A 16,019-nucleotide genomic window follows, 5' to 3' on the forward strand; every position below is an offset into this window, starting at 1 on the left:
ACATAATTTTTTGGGTTTTTTAGAAGATCATGATAGATCACAAAGATCACAGCTCCAATAATTCACAACTGCTTCTTTAGAATTTTCCCTATTGAATATCTGCTACAACCTTTTGCTGTTTCAGTCAAAAAGCAGTACCTCGTGTGTATTCCACTCAAAAATTCTTTGTCTTCAGCACATTCTACATGACAGTGACCAATTTGTGTTAAGAAAATTAGCCAATGGATTCAACAAATTAAGGAAAACAAATAAGTAATTTTCAGAAGCATTCGATATTGACCAGGAGACACTGATTCATTACACACAGCCTTGACAGAGTTCTGTGAAACAAAGCAAACACAACTTGAAAAAATTAAGATGAATATATCCAGCAACAAAATCACAGGTGAACAAAACCATTTGAAATTATCGTCCATATTATGGCATTGTTGGGTTTTGCTTGTTTGTTTGCTGGTTTGGGTTTTTTGTTTGGTTGGTTTTGTTTTATTTTTACTAGATAAAATTGAAGTAATAGGATATTAGTGGAAATGACTGGAAAAAAGCCATACCAGTTGAAGTTGCACAAACATTGCTACAAAAGAAATTAAAAATATGGGTTTGTTCTTCACACTAGGAAAACTCATCTCACCTTTCTGTCCCCAAATGCAGTTTCACAGGTCATTCTGATCTCCATCATCCTAGATATAATCAGTTTTCAAGGTGATTTACAGAGATCACAAGTATTTATCAAATCCTTTTTGCTGTGCAATATGAATTATTGACAGGCCCAAGGCCCACCATGCTGGTTATTTCATTCAGAGTAAATAGGTGATGATGTGCTTATGTGTGTAGAGAGCAGATTGACAGCAGTGGGAACAAAAGGATGAGGACAGTGAGAGTGTGGTTATAAATATCGAAATAGAAAATGGAATGACAGAGGGAAGACCGTCAGATGCAATAAGCAAAAAAAAGAAGTATGCTGTAAACCAAAGATTAGGTTTTTTTTAAAGTATGTTGCAGTTTTGAAAAACAAAACCAAAACTATTTTTAAAATTTCAGCTTTAGGTAGTTTCAGTGTGAGAGGATCCCTGTCAGGACTGGATCCATAAGGATTATGGGGTACCATGCAAAATCCAGCCTGGACGTATAAAGCTTTATAAGACTTTTCCTTTGGCTTTTGCTGGGGTTATTTCTATAATGACCAAGTAAGGTGCCATTCACTTTGGTTGGTGTACCAGCATTTTCAGCCATTCTGTCTGGTACTAAATAAACTGGGCTATCACAATTGCATCTCCTAATGAAACAAATCCGTATTTTTTTCACTCCTTCCTTTCCCTGTTATTGATGCACAGTAAAACTGAGGAATTTTACTGATGACAAAAGAAAACATCACAAAACACTATAACCATCTTATTTCAAAAGAAACAATTTTGAGTGTTCTAATTTTGCATCTTACATGTTTTTAGAGATTGTTTCCCTTTCAGTGATTGCCTACCATGACAGATGTTTAAAATGCACATTGGAATTCTTATTTTCCATTTCATGCCAAAAAAGCTGGTGTGTCTTTAGTGAAACAACACACAAAAAAATACAAAACTCTATTTTGCAAATACTATGTCATCATAATTCAGTTCTTCAGACATTTCTTAGTGCTGCTCATTAAGTTTATTATCACAAATGAACTTTGTACAATCCCTGTTCTTAATGCTGTGTTGACTCACGCATAATAGAGTAAGAAATGTCTAATAGTGATGTAATCCCATGGGGTGCATCTTTTTTACTTTTGAAGTAATGCAAATAATATTCTGTGTTGCATTAAATTAGCATGAGGCTGATAAAGGGTAAAACCTATCAGTTGTATCCTTCTCAATTTTGCTGTTCACTGGTAGTGCTAGCAGTTGCTGCAGCAAGTTCAGAATGATAAACCTGATGAAAAACTCCTTTAATAGGAGCTCTACATCTAACAACTCACGTCTTGCCAGAAAGAAATTAAGTAATTCAAAAAGTAATTTTTGTGTTCATCTTGATTATGTGAAATATTAAATATAGAAATACTGTCAATCTTTAAACAATATCTGTCATAAGCCATGTGTATCATTGACCAGCTTTTGCAAACTACTTATTTTGCGTATTTTTGCATAGGCTATACAAACTTGCTTTTGTAAGTTTTTTGAGAGGGGCTTTTTTTTGGTTGTGATTATTTTTTTCTGTTTTAGGGTAAGTTGTGTGGCATGAGGGATGAGATATACTGAAGGACATCCATAGATTAAAAAAAATTAATTATGTGTAAAGATCACAACAAGTTCAACATGCTGGGTGAAGGAAACATCTATATCCTGATGTCATGATTTAACATGGCAGGCAGCTAAACACCACACATTAATTTTCTTACATCCTGGCCTCAAAATGGTAGAGGGAGAGAATCAGAAAAAAAAAAAAAAAGTGAGATTTGTGGGTTCAGATAGTTTAATAGGACAGAAAATAACTACTACTACTACAACTACTACTACTACCACTACCACTACGACTCCAACTATCAACAAACAACAACAAAAGAATTATAGAAAAGAAGTGATGAACAACACAGTTGCTCACCACCTGCTGAACAGTGCCCATCCTTACCTGAGCAGCAGCTTCTGGCCAAGTTTCCCCCTGGTTTAAATGCTGTCATTTCCTAGGGAGTATTCCTTTTGCCCACTGGGGCCAGTTGTCCTGGCTATGGATCCTCCCAACTTCTTGTGTCCAGCAGCCTCCTCACTGGCAGGGCAGTATAATAACCTTAAAAGCCCTTGTCTTAGAGTAGGCACTACTTAGGTATAACTAAAATGTCAGTGTGTTATTGTTCTCATCCTAATAAACACAGCACTGTACGAGTTACTGGGAGGAAAATTTACTGCATCCAGACTGATACCAGGAAACACAGCTAAATAAAATCAGTCATCCAGTTATTCTTGACTTAGCTAGACTAATCATAGTGATGATATCAAAATATTCCATTGACTTTAAAAACTTGGTGAACAGTTTGGCAGAAGGTACATCTAATTTACCAATACTAACAACATTTCATATAAAAATATATGAAATGTTTCCTTTCTTCCACGTGACTTGCAAGATTTAAGGCTTGTCTATTTTTTATTCTCCTATTATTTAATTTTTCCTGCTCATACAGCCTGAAAGTCATTCAGCTTACTCCATCTGTGTTCTGGCAACCAGTCTACCTTTTTTTTTCAACTAGAAAAACAACAAGAAACAAACTAGAAAAATGTTTTAGATTAGGTAGGTGGCATGCACCTGACTGTACAGAATAATTTGGTTGTGACTTGATTTGATCTAAATGAAGGGAATAAGCTTATCTTGATCAATCAGACTGAATAATAATGATGCACTTTACAGTGACAAAAATCAGTTTTCCCAGAACAGCACCATGTGGTTTCATCCTCCAAACCAGACTGGAAAAAATGCTCCACTGCTCTGACACCTGACAACTTTATTCTCCCATGCTCAATTTTGCAAAGCTCAAAAGGAATTCTGGAAGTTGTCTGCTTCATAAAACATTAACTAGGTCTCTCTCCAGGAAAATTTTTTCACTGTAATGTTCCAAAGGAGTGCAAAATAAAACAGACAAGCAAAACACAGTTATTTGAATAAACAATCATATTCACTAGGGGTTGCTTATAGGCACACAGGGTATAATAAATTTTACTTTACACTCAATTTAAAAAAATGATAGCTGTTATAAAGGAGGAAGAAAACTGTTCTATGATATTGACCTAATGCATAAGCCTGATCTTAAATTGCTCTGAATTTAAATAGAGTTCACTTTGGGGCTTACTTTAAATTGTATTCTGACAAAACACCTAATAAAATCACGTATTCTAATAAGAAATGTTTCAAGGAAGTAAAGTTTACTAAATGTCAGCTCAAGCCTTGTTAAAATATGCACATGAAAACCAAGAAAACTCATAATATGAAATTTACCTTTCCCCAAAATACACTTTAAAACATTTATAAATATTAAAAATTGATAATATAGTTTAGGAATTGATATGGCACAACTGCATACTTTTTTGACAATTCTAGATGATGTAAGTGGGAATTGTTTCAGCTAAAATCCTGATGATGATTAAATTACTCATTTAAGTAATTATTTAGTTATTATTTATTAACATTTTTATTAACTTTTTTTCCCCCTTCCTGTTTCTTTCTCCTTTCAGCTTTTTCCTGATGAAAAACCTCCTTTTTTTTATGGGGAAACATTACAAAAAGAGCACTTAGAGCAACATTATCAGTACCAACACGTTAAACAACAGCATTACTTAATGAAGAGCTGAAGAGACCGAATGGTACCAGACAGGTATGTCAATAAGATGCTCACCTTTTGCAGAATTATTTTCTTCTTAAATATCTTAAAGTACTGTGGTAAAGTTTTCCCATGGCCGTGTTTGCTAAGCATGCAGCCCATTTTTATATTCTTTAGGACATTTATAAATGTCCTGTAAGTACATCCATTTCTTTAACAGGGTTTCACTCAAAATATGGAGAGAATTGTCCCCTTCTTTTTCCTTCTCCCCTGCTGTGATGGCCTACCCTACCCCATGGTGCCCAGTGTCTAATAGCACATTGAGTGCAAATGTCATATCCAAAAGACAAAGTTGCTGCTCATGGAAAGTAAACATAAAGTCCTAATTCAAAACTCACTGAAGCACTGAAATTCCTGTAAAAAAAAAATTAAAAAAAAATCAGATTTCAGTGACCATGGAGAAAGCCAAGACATGCAAAAAAATGTATCAATTATAGTAGTGCTGTATAGAGGATTAAGGTTCATTCATTGCAATGAATGCTAGTTATGGACAATGGAAGCCCATAACAATACACTTAGCAGGGAGAACAGTTCTCACAGTGTAAGAGGGGTTGAGGGAGCAATTTGACAAAGGAGAAGGTCACATAGCAGATTATTATCAGCTTGCTCTTGCAACACAGAATGTTATTTAATGGAACATGAATGGTGGATTGTGTCAGGACAAAGATTCTCTGATTTCAACAGAAAGAAATAAAAATGAGAGGTGGCAGAGAAGGTGGAGTTATACAGAGTGCTGCAAAAAGGGTGAATGAGAAATTAAATTAGGGTAGCCAGTGACCATATTGCAGAAAGATAAAAAAAAGTTATGAATAACAAAACACAAGATAATTTTACTATCAGCATGCCAGACTTTCAAAGATGGATGCTGATGGAAAGATCACAGTTCTAAAGACTGAAAATAGGTACACCATTTAGAGCTTCAGGTGTGATGAATTTTCCTCCCTCTGGTTTTGAAAGACCTCTAAGAGAAAATTGTACTACATTCTACTAAGGGACTGATATGATGAATGACAAATGAAACAGATTATAGGTAACACCAAGTTCTTGATTCCTGGAGTAGAATATTCAAATAGAGTTTTAAAAATTTTCTATAATGCCTGACATTTAAGACTGCAGTTTTCATTGAGTAGCTGATTTCCATGTGTAATAGAAATGAAGACCTCAAATTCCACACATTGTGCAAGAAACTGCCTTTTAGGTGAAGATATATATCAGAAATCTCAGTGTCTTGTGGGGCTGTACATGTTGGTGTGTATCTCTTCAAAAGCCAGAGATGGTGAGTGAATTGTGGGTACCAGCTGACTAGAGAGACTGTGATGACAGCTGATGTGTTCACCTTACTTGACAGCTAAGCAGGTAGAATGACTGGTCTCTGAAGGACTCCTACATCTACAAACCATGAGTGTCCAATTTCATGTCCTTTAGGATCTGTGAGTGTCCTCATTACCCTAATTTCTCAAGCTACAACCAGCCCCATTCTAAGATGGGGATATTGTGCATTTCTGGGTCTGAAGTGCTGCTCCTGCAAGCTGCTGCCAGAGAAAGTGGCACTGAGACCAAAACCAAGGGTTGATTTTTAGCTGGTTGAATTCCCAGGGAATCAACAAACTGCCCTGCCTCACTGCTTGTCCAGGCAAAATGCAGGAGGCAGAGGGAATGTGCTGTTGCAGACATGGGGGAGGTTGGCACTTTCAGCAGGACACTGTCCCTCATGGGCTTGAGCCACTCAGGGAGCTCCACTGCCAGCGGGGACGGAAAGAAAGCAGATCACACTCTATCACATTGAGCAAGTACAGAAGGGAAAAAAGAGCAAATGAGGTAAACAGTACAAGTGAAACAAAACAGCAAAGCAAATGCCAGAAGTTGGTGTATTTGAACAACCTATTTAGAAAAAAAATTGTGTTATGCTTTATTGAAGAGTAACTACATAAGGGAGCACATGTATGACAGGTGGATAGTTACCAGGAACAACTGTTATGGCTGCAAATGGAGGCAAGCACAAAAGATAATGTGACACAACTTGAAATCTTTCAGTAAGGGAACCTTGCAGAGAAAAAGGAACAAAAGGAAAAAAAATGTTTTCTTTATGTTTGTACATCAGGAATCAAGACATACCTGCAGTAATACATATCTTGGTATATTCTGAGAAGTGAATAAAAGGAAAGGCAGAGAATAGAGATTTCCTTTTACAATGTAACAGAGGCATCCAGAAACAGTGTAGGTGAATTCATGAATATGAAAATATACCAGTATTTGTACCAGATCCATGAGCTGTTACTACCTGATTCCCTTGTGTCTTACTATAATTTGAAAATCGATTTTATTTGATTGACTTTGGTTGATTTTTGTCCTCTATTAAAGAATAAAATCACATTACATTAATTTTGCATATTGTACTGATAAAATTTATTTTCTACTAGAAAAACACTTATAGTGACAAAGGTGTTAATCTGTAGTTTTTAAATGTAAGATGGACAATATATAACTACCTTGATGCCATGTAGTTTTTTGTGAAGCAGGTGCATGTGCATAATTTGAATATGTGACAAATTGGAAGTGTTATTAATTTTTTTAATATATTTTAGTAATATTTTTCAGATGTTGTATAGAAGCAGAGATGTCCTGGAAGTCCTAAATGTGATACTGTTTAGTTTTGATGGAAGGCAGAGTACATCCTGTGTAATAACCTATTCAACCTATTGTATTTTCCACTTGGTTCTAACTTCTGTCTTTATAATCAGAATGCAAATTTTCCATCTAAATGACACTTGAAAGAGAAAATATTTAAAACAGAAGAAGGAAGAAAAGCCCACAAATGCTACATACCTTCATTGTTTGCGAACACCACATCTTGTTTCAAATTTCATTTTTCAGGATCTCATAAAGACAGATATGTATCATCAGAAATATAGAGTAAGCAGAAAAATAGAGTAAGATTGAAAGTAATTGATGCATATAATAGAGATTAAGACTCTCTCTGCAAAATGTACACTGTCCTTATTGTTAGACCCTGATATTTTCAGAACCAGGATGCTGTACAGAAAACAAACAAATAAGTTGGCAGAAAGGTATCCCTAGATAGATTTATCTAAGATTTATTAGGAAGATCTTCAATGTGCCATGTGGTCACTTGGTTTTTCCAAGAAGCACTGATCTGTGGATGAATGTACTGAAGTGTGCTAAGCAGTGGAAAAACTGATGCCACCCTGGAGAAAGAAATGCTTTCAGTATTTTTCACCAGTGTCACCTGTGAACATTTCCAGGTAGTCCATTTTGGCCAGGTATGCTTTCAATCAAATCAGTGATCTCCATTTAATTTGCTCTTTAGAGGACTCCCTAGACATCCTGGTTACACAAAATGGAGAGTTCTTACAGGGTTCACCATGTTATCTAACACAGCTTGCTTGTCTCAATATATTCTATGCAGGAAATACAAACAAAAGGATTCACAAATGTTTTGAGAGGCTTTAATTAAGTCAACAGAAAACAGGCAAAACACACACTGCTTAAAATTTTGGCAACTCAAAGAGAAATTATTTTACTTGGAAAAAAAGAAAATATAGGGGGCTTTTAACCTATTATCCAAGGATAAATGTTTTTATTGCATCATTTTCTGTGTTTCCTTTTCATGATGGAGCTATTGGATTTTGTGGTTGCTTTTTACAGGAGTTTGGATTATGAGCTATAACACACATGCTAAATTCATCCTCAAACTATTAAATATAGTCTTACCTGCTCTGTAAAACTGTTAGACCTTATTTTGTATTATATAAGCATCTCTTTTATTGCAATATGTTCTTTTAGTGCCATGGTACCTGACATCTTGCAACATCAGCTATCCACTGTAGATCCTAAAGGGAAAAACGTAAAAGGTGCCAGTGAATTCTTATTAATAGGCAGCAGAGAAAGGAAAAGAGAGATCAGCTCCCTTCTCTAACAGTGTAAATGTGTAGAGAAAATAAAAGTTACTGTTGCCTATAAAATGTCATTAGCTTTAAAATCAAGGAAATAATTGTTTTCATCAAGCAGGGATTGGTGTATTCTACCATGTCTCAAGTAAAAAGAGGAAATGGCATATATTGCACTAAGGGAGGTTCAGATTAGATATTAGGAAAAAAATCACTGAAAGAGTGTTAGGCATTGTAACAAATTGCCTGGGGACATGACCCAGTCACCGTTTCTGGAAATGTTCAAGATGTTCTGGATGTGGCACTTGGGCACAGCCTTTAGAGGTCAATAGTGGTATTGATGGTTGGACTAGATGACTTTTAGAAGGTCTCTTCTAAACTTGATGAGTCTATGATTCTGTGAAATGTACTATCAATTAATGGAGTACTAATTGTTCACAATACCACCAAGGCAAAATCTTAACAAAATCCAGAGAGTGGGATGTTTATATGAAAAATATTCTGACATAGATGGTCAAGAGAAATCTGCCCTCTCCTCTCCTCTCCTCTCCTCTCCTCTCCTCTCCTCTCCTCTCCTCTCCTCTCCTCTCCTCTCCTCTCCTCTCCTCTCCTCTCCTCTCCTCTCCTCTCCTCTCCTCTCCTCTCCTCTCCTCTCCTCTCCTCTCCTCTCCTCTCCTCTCCTCTCCTCTCCTCTCCTCTCCTCTCCTCTCCTCTCCTCTCCTCTCCTCTCCTCTCCTCTCCTCTCCTCTCCTCTCCTCTCCTCTCCTCTCCTCTCCTCTCCCTTCCCCTTCTTCCTTTTGTCCTGTTGCCTTTCCTTGCCTTTTCTTGCCTTGCCTCACCTCACCTCCTCCTTTCCTTTCACCCATCTCTGCCTTTCCCTCTTTTGTTCTCTGCCCCATCAATCCTTTCAATTTTCCTCTCTCTCCTTCTCTCTCTCCCTTCTATCCTCTCCTTCCCACCCCTCTCCTTCCTGCTCCTGCACCTCTCTCATTTGTCAACAGCTCTTAATACGTGTAACAAAAAAATTTCCCTGGAGATATAGTAACTTTTACAGTAAAGAAGAAAATATACTGTCAACTGTACTTTTTGGCAGAGACAGGTCTCTAAATTTAGACTTAAAACAGGCTGTTCCAATAAAAAATCAATTGCTTAGTAGGTATCATTAAATTCACATTATGTTTGTTATACAAGCTGATCTTGACTGTTTAACAGAGAAAGCTAGTGGGACATACAACACAGGGTAATGCAAATAACTCGCTTTGCTGATTTCTACTCTGTCCTAGTAAAAGTTACTCAATATTAAAAAAAAAACTTCCTGCCACTAAGTTTTATATTCTTTTTTTTTGGGGGATTATCCTTCAATAAGGATAGCAATAGTTTAAAAAAATGTGTCTTACAGAAATAAAAGTTTTATTTACCCTTTGAGAAGATATTTGTAATAGTGGTTTTTTCAGGAACATTTTTGTGTTTGAAGTGGGCAAGCCATTAGCCTTCTCCCTCTCTCAATGCATTAAACTAAAACTCACTTCAAAATATTAAAACATTTTTGGATTGCCATGTAGTCTTCTTTATTCCTAATTTCTATATCCAAGGAAACAGATTTCCTTGACTCAATATTTTGGAAAAGTTTAACTGTTGTATCTTCAATGATAAATATGAATTGCAAATATTAATAATCCTGTCACAAAAGCACTTGGAGTTATGACACTTTTACATACCGTTTTCATAGCAATTGACATTTCCCTAGAAGCAACGCTGTTGGAATTTATCAGCTATTGAATGAAGAAAAATAACCAGCAAATTAGCAGTAATATAGAATTACTGTTAGTTTTGCCACTGGCAAATAGTGTTTGCAGTACAGGCTCATTAGCCTTTGTATAAAGCATCTCCCATACTGAATCATATCCTGGGGCAGCCTTGCTTTGTAGTCTTGCTTCAAGCAGAACTTTACGAGCAAAAACCTTTTATTATTTCTGTTTTGGTTTTGTTTGTTGTGGTGGATTTGATGCTTTATGTATTACATTTTGGAAAACAAAATGAGACATGTTCAGATCTTCAGATTCTTATCCAATCTTACTTGACAGTAGTAAATAGTGTCTGAAACAAGCAAGAAGCTCTTCAATCCTTTGGAAATGTACTGCTAATGCAATATTTAATCCATTACACATTACGACTTTGTTCATTAATTTCATTAGGAAAGATCTAAAATGCACCAACCTTTCCTTTTAGATCCAGACCATCTTCATTAATATCCCTTGGAAATGTCTTTGGGTTTTTTTTAAGTTTACAGTTAGTAGCAGAAAGCAAAATTTATGTGTGCTCCTGTCAAATCTGGTTCATAGCAAAGCTAATTGTTGGAAGCTGAAAGGCCAGGTTTCTGATTATTTTTTTCTTTTCCTGTTCCAATCATGGCCTCATGAATGTAACAAATCCTAAATCCTGTTCCCAGGTCATTACTGCTGTGGGGCTGATATAGCTGGAGAGTTGGCTGGCTGTAATCAACAGATTGGAAAAAAAACTGTGCTCATAGATGCAGTTAGGTCAATGATTTTTATTTAGACTATAGACCATGGAATAGCAGAAAAAAATTTAACCTTTGCATTTATCATTAAATTAATTTCCTTGCATAATAATAATAATAATAATAATAATAATAATAATAATCACCTTTCTAAAAACAATTTTAATAATTATAATTATATTTAGAATTCCTTGTGGTCATTAAGGCAATGTTACTTCTCTCATTCCTGCTGGATTCCGGAGGTAGGGATGAGTCTTTTTACTGACTATCCAGGAACTTCAGTAACTTATGTAATTTAGTCATCTAAATTCTATCTAGAGAGAGTTGAAGGAAATGTGAATCTTCAGGGAGCAGTTCATTTTTCCTGTCATATAAGATTATATTAAAATGTGCTACAAATATTTCACAGATGACTAAGAGAATGTTTGGACAAGCTTGGACCTAATACTTTATTTTTGGAAGAATGAACTTAGGTGAGATGACTCCTATATCTTCTCTAACAAGTTCAATTTATTTTACATTCCCAGCAAGGTCTTTGACAAGGTATTTATTCAAAGATTTAAAAAGACAAGTTTTATTATGGTAGTTTTCTGCAAAAACTATGCTGCCTTTAAGCAAGACAAAAACAGCCCAAATCACTGAAATTTTGATCTTTGTTGGAAAAGAAATATGAATTTTCCTTTTAGAATTCATTTCTCAAAATTTTTGTTCAACAACTCAAATTTTTTATTCATTGAATAACTCAAAATTAAGTCTTCTTAACTTCACCATTCACTAAGCTATTACTCCCTGGTTTTAGAGCAGACAGGCTGTGTGAGTTGGGCTGCACCTTGTGAATTGGAGGAAATCCAGTTTAATGGTATCTAGAAAGACTTAGTGTGTTTGATCTAGTGGGTTCTAGGCTTGGGAGCCAAAAACCTTTCACACTGATCCTGTTATTCTGTGTTATTTTCAAAGGAAGTAGAGGATAAAGTCTCTTAAAACTTAGTTTTATTTCTCAAAAACCTTTTAGTTGTAGTTGGGAGTAGGGGAACATTCTGATATTCTAAAATGTTTACTCATTCACAATGCCCCAACATAAATGTAAACTGACATTCAGAGGTAGAGAGCAACCTTAGCATGCTTTCAGTTTTAATTAAAACATGAAATATAAAACAGATCAGGAGGTATGGTACAAATCCTGAGTACTGACTAAATGCACAGTGTTAAGGATTAAATATAATCTCCACCACAGACAAACAATAAATAACTTCAGTCTTTTCATGGGAGGAACCACCAAGTGCTACATACTTGTGTTTAAAGACTTTTAATTAGTTCAGTAAAATTCCAGACCCCACACAAAACACTTTAGTAACTTCCTACATCTTGAATTTAATAGGACTTCATAGAACACATTGCAAGTTATGGGTACAATAATTTTCAATCTGTGAAAAAAAAGTTGCTGTAACATTGTTTGTGGCCTCCTGGATGCTGGATTGGAGTAATTTCATTCATGACTCTTTCATCATCTAAACCTGGGCCATGTGCCTGTATGGCATCAAGGAGTGAAGATAGCTTCTTCTCTTAGAGGTGATAAGAGGTCTTACAGGAATTTTTATCTACTCAAGGTTGTCAGCACAAGAAACTAGCTATTGCTTGCACTGCGCTATGGAATTTCTTTTTCAAGTTGAGTCTTTTTATGAAAAAGGGTGTATAAGATCTCACAATGTACTTACTGTGTCATAAAGGGTAGGGCAACGTTAAAATGGATATTTGAATTTGACAAATTCAATTCCATTCAGACACTCACAGTTTTGAAGCTCTTTGAAAAAATGAGATACAGCCTGAAGGGGAGAGAAATAAAGGGCAAAGCTAAGTTTGTTTTTAACCTCACCATCTGAAAGAGTCTTCATGCACATATATCATATAGCAAAGATATAATTTGGTGAAAAGCCAGTGTTGGGCTTTGATGCAAAGCCATTTCAATACAATGTGCCATAGATCAAAAATCCTCAAGAGCATTTTGTTTCAACCATCTAGCAATGTTTGAGAAATGATAATTGCTAACCTTCATGAAATGTAAATTTAATTTTGCCTTAGCATTTGATTGCTTTATGGGTCTTTTCTACAAACCATGTTTTCTGAAATGTGTCAGACTGACAGTTGTTAGGACTTAAAGAATGCAATTGCATATCTGAAAATGCTGTCCCCATTGTATAAGCCACCACAGTGGAACTTGAAATAAACACATAATACACAGCTTGAAAGAGTTAATTCCAGGCCTAATGGTGTTAAAGGCAGGCCTAATGGAGTTAAAGGTTTGGTTAGCATCCAGATAAAAAATTCCCACTGTGGCAAGCTGTTGGGAAAGGAAGAAAGTGCTTATGCACATGCCATCTCTAGTTCTGGGAATGGCATCTTCACCCCATGGATACTCAGGACCTTCATTGAATAAACACAGTCCCTCCAGAAGAGTGACTCAGGGATCAGCAGAATGCCACTTGTGGTGGTGATATATTTACTTAATCTCTCTCCCAGACCTCTAGCTCACATTTACTGTTAAATAAAATTTTTACTGGTGACTTTGGCATATGTTCTTGTTTGCGCCTTAATTCATGCAGGACCATCTCTTCTGTTTGGATCATAACAACAGTGCAGGAATCCAGCAGCTTTTATCCAGACACTGAACAAAAATCCACAGCAGCACTGCAGGCTTCCTGACATTACCCTGTCAAAGACTTTTCTTCAGCTCCATTCTGAAAGAATCAGTGAGAGAGGTTTGTATAGTTCAGCTGCTGCTTGTTCAGACCTCAGCCTCATTGCTGCAACTGCCACTCAGATAGTGTACTAGTCACAGAGTGCCTAAACCTGCAGTGTTCTTCAATGTAGTCCAGCAAAAAGCTATCAAATAAAGCAAATGGTGGTGCTCCTTATTTGCTGAAATGTGCTAAAGCTGAAATAGCTCTTAATCACTTTATCAGTTCCTTGGCTCCTGTGACAGCCCTCTCTGAAAAAGGCTGGCATATCACAAAATTTGTCCTTCTTTTTTAGGGTTTCTTATAGGATAGATTCTAGGGTCTCTGATGTTTGGCATCACCTTAATAAATGAAAGTAGAGTGAAAGTGGAAAAGATCACTGTGATGAAGTTAGTGTATGGAAACAGAAGTGCCAAACATTAATGCCTGCAGAAATATGTATGATGGTCATATGGAGAGTGTAACCAATCTAGCCACTTAGCAGTGGATGAAAAGATGTTATTTTCCTTCTGAGACTGAATAGTGTCTGAACTATTTGAAATTCCACAACGTTATTTCAAGGGTTTGATACCCATTTAACAATGGGTTTTCTAAACAGTTTTGAGCAATAAATATCCTCTGACAGTAATTGTTGGAGAATCAGAAATTGTGTGTTGGGTGCTGGATCACGGAGCTGGAAAGCAGCTGTGAGCTGTTGTGACTGGGAAGTACCTCTGATCCATGACATGTAGCTCCCCACTAACTGAGGCAATCCAAATAGTATAATCACTTCCCTAAACATATCCATGTCTATATGAAAAACATGATGTTTAGGTTTGGGGGTTTAATGTTTTTCCCATTTGCCTCATCAGGAAATCTGATGAATCATTTCTGTTTTCTGAATTTAGATGGTTCTTCTAATTTCTCACCTGAAGTCATTAAAATTAGCAATTGATGTTAAATAAAGTGTCAGTATGGAAGCAAAGGCTGAATTTTGCATACCAGCAACGGCATCCCGTACCCAATGCCATGACAGCTTTCCTTCATCACAGTAATTTTTTAAGCATTAATTTTTGAAGTAGACTCTCCAAGCCTAATAGCATTGGGATACCCCTTCAGTAGGCCATGAACAAACCTACAAAAAAATGGATGTCTCTGCAATTCTACATTTGGATTAGAAAAAAGTGCTAAAATTGACAATTATATAGAATAGTAGACAAAATTAGCATGCAAAAAGAGCAATAGGGTATAATGTGAGAGAGAAAACAAAATGCTTATGCAGTTGTGGGGGTGAACTATACACGTACCAGTTATACATCTGTGCTTTCATCTGTTTTTACAGAGAACAGATAGAGTTCATATTTGTGCAGGGATTAAAAAACATTTAGGGTAACATTGTTTTGCATGTTAATTACTCCTTTTGCCCACTGTGGTTTAAGTTTTACTGGGAAAAAGAGGAGCAATGGATATTGACAACATTGGATCTTTTTCAGAGTCAAATGATGGCCTTTGAAACAAGATGTTTTCATGCACTGATAAGCAATGCTTTTTTGTTAAAGATTGGTACATGGACTCCTGACTGAAATAGCTATGAAGTATGCTATTGCTTTCGAGATGAAAATGCAAAGGTAGATATTTTTATCATCTTTCTTTCCTGAGTGTTCAATCAGTTGTAAGTTGCCTTTTGTTTCTAAAACAGAAGGATTCTCTTCCAAAATAATTTTATCTTTTAAAGGAAAGAAACCATTTGTTAAATAAAAAGAAAACCCAAGAAACATTGGGCTGCTGATCATTATCTGCTTGTTTATATATAGAGGCAAGTGTATATATACGACACAATTTACTTTTTTAATTTCAGGTGAAAGCAGTGCTTGGCTAGAGTTTCAATGCTCAGAACTCTGATTCCCATTAAAAGACAGCTTCCACTGGCTCCAGAGAAATTACTGGTTCTTCTATCCCGGAGATCTCTGTGTTTTCAGCAGTGATATGAGTGTTTGTCCATGCCACAGCAATTTAGACCCTAATGCGTTTCTGCAAATTGCTGGGTTTAAGGAGCAGACATGATACTTTCTAGGGGGACAACAATAGCTTTTAGAAGCAATAACAAAAAAGCTTCTCCACCATCAGAGCTCAGAGACAGTGAATTTATTCACAGAGAGTATGAAATCTTACTGTCTTCTCTCTGGACTCTGTCAGGATTTTATCTGGGAACAATTGCACCTAAAATGCAGAAACCACTTAGGGAACAAGAATGAGATTTGTCAGGACATCCATCACAGATTTCTAAGTTTTGGAATAATGTCACATTGGAGGATTTTTGTTGTTGTTGTTGTTTTGGTTTGGTTTGGTTTTGGGTTTGGTTTGGTTAAGTTTTTGGCTAGGATTTTGTGGATCAATCAGTAAATTTCTTGTCAATCAGTAAATTTAACTTCAAGATTTTGCATTGTATTAAGATAAAACTGAAGATAAAATCTTTTTAGACACAAGAAAATTTCTCTTGCCTATGGTACAGAATATGGTTTATTTTCTTTGTCATT

The sequence above is a fragment of the Fringilla coelebs genome, assembly GCF_963513975.1.
Source record: "Fringilla coelebs genome assembly, chromosome: 2".
Taxonomy (NCBI): Eukaryota; Metazoa; Chordata; class Aves; order Passeriformes; family Fringillidae; genus Fringilla; species Fringilla coelebs.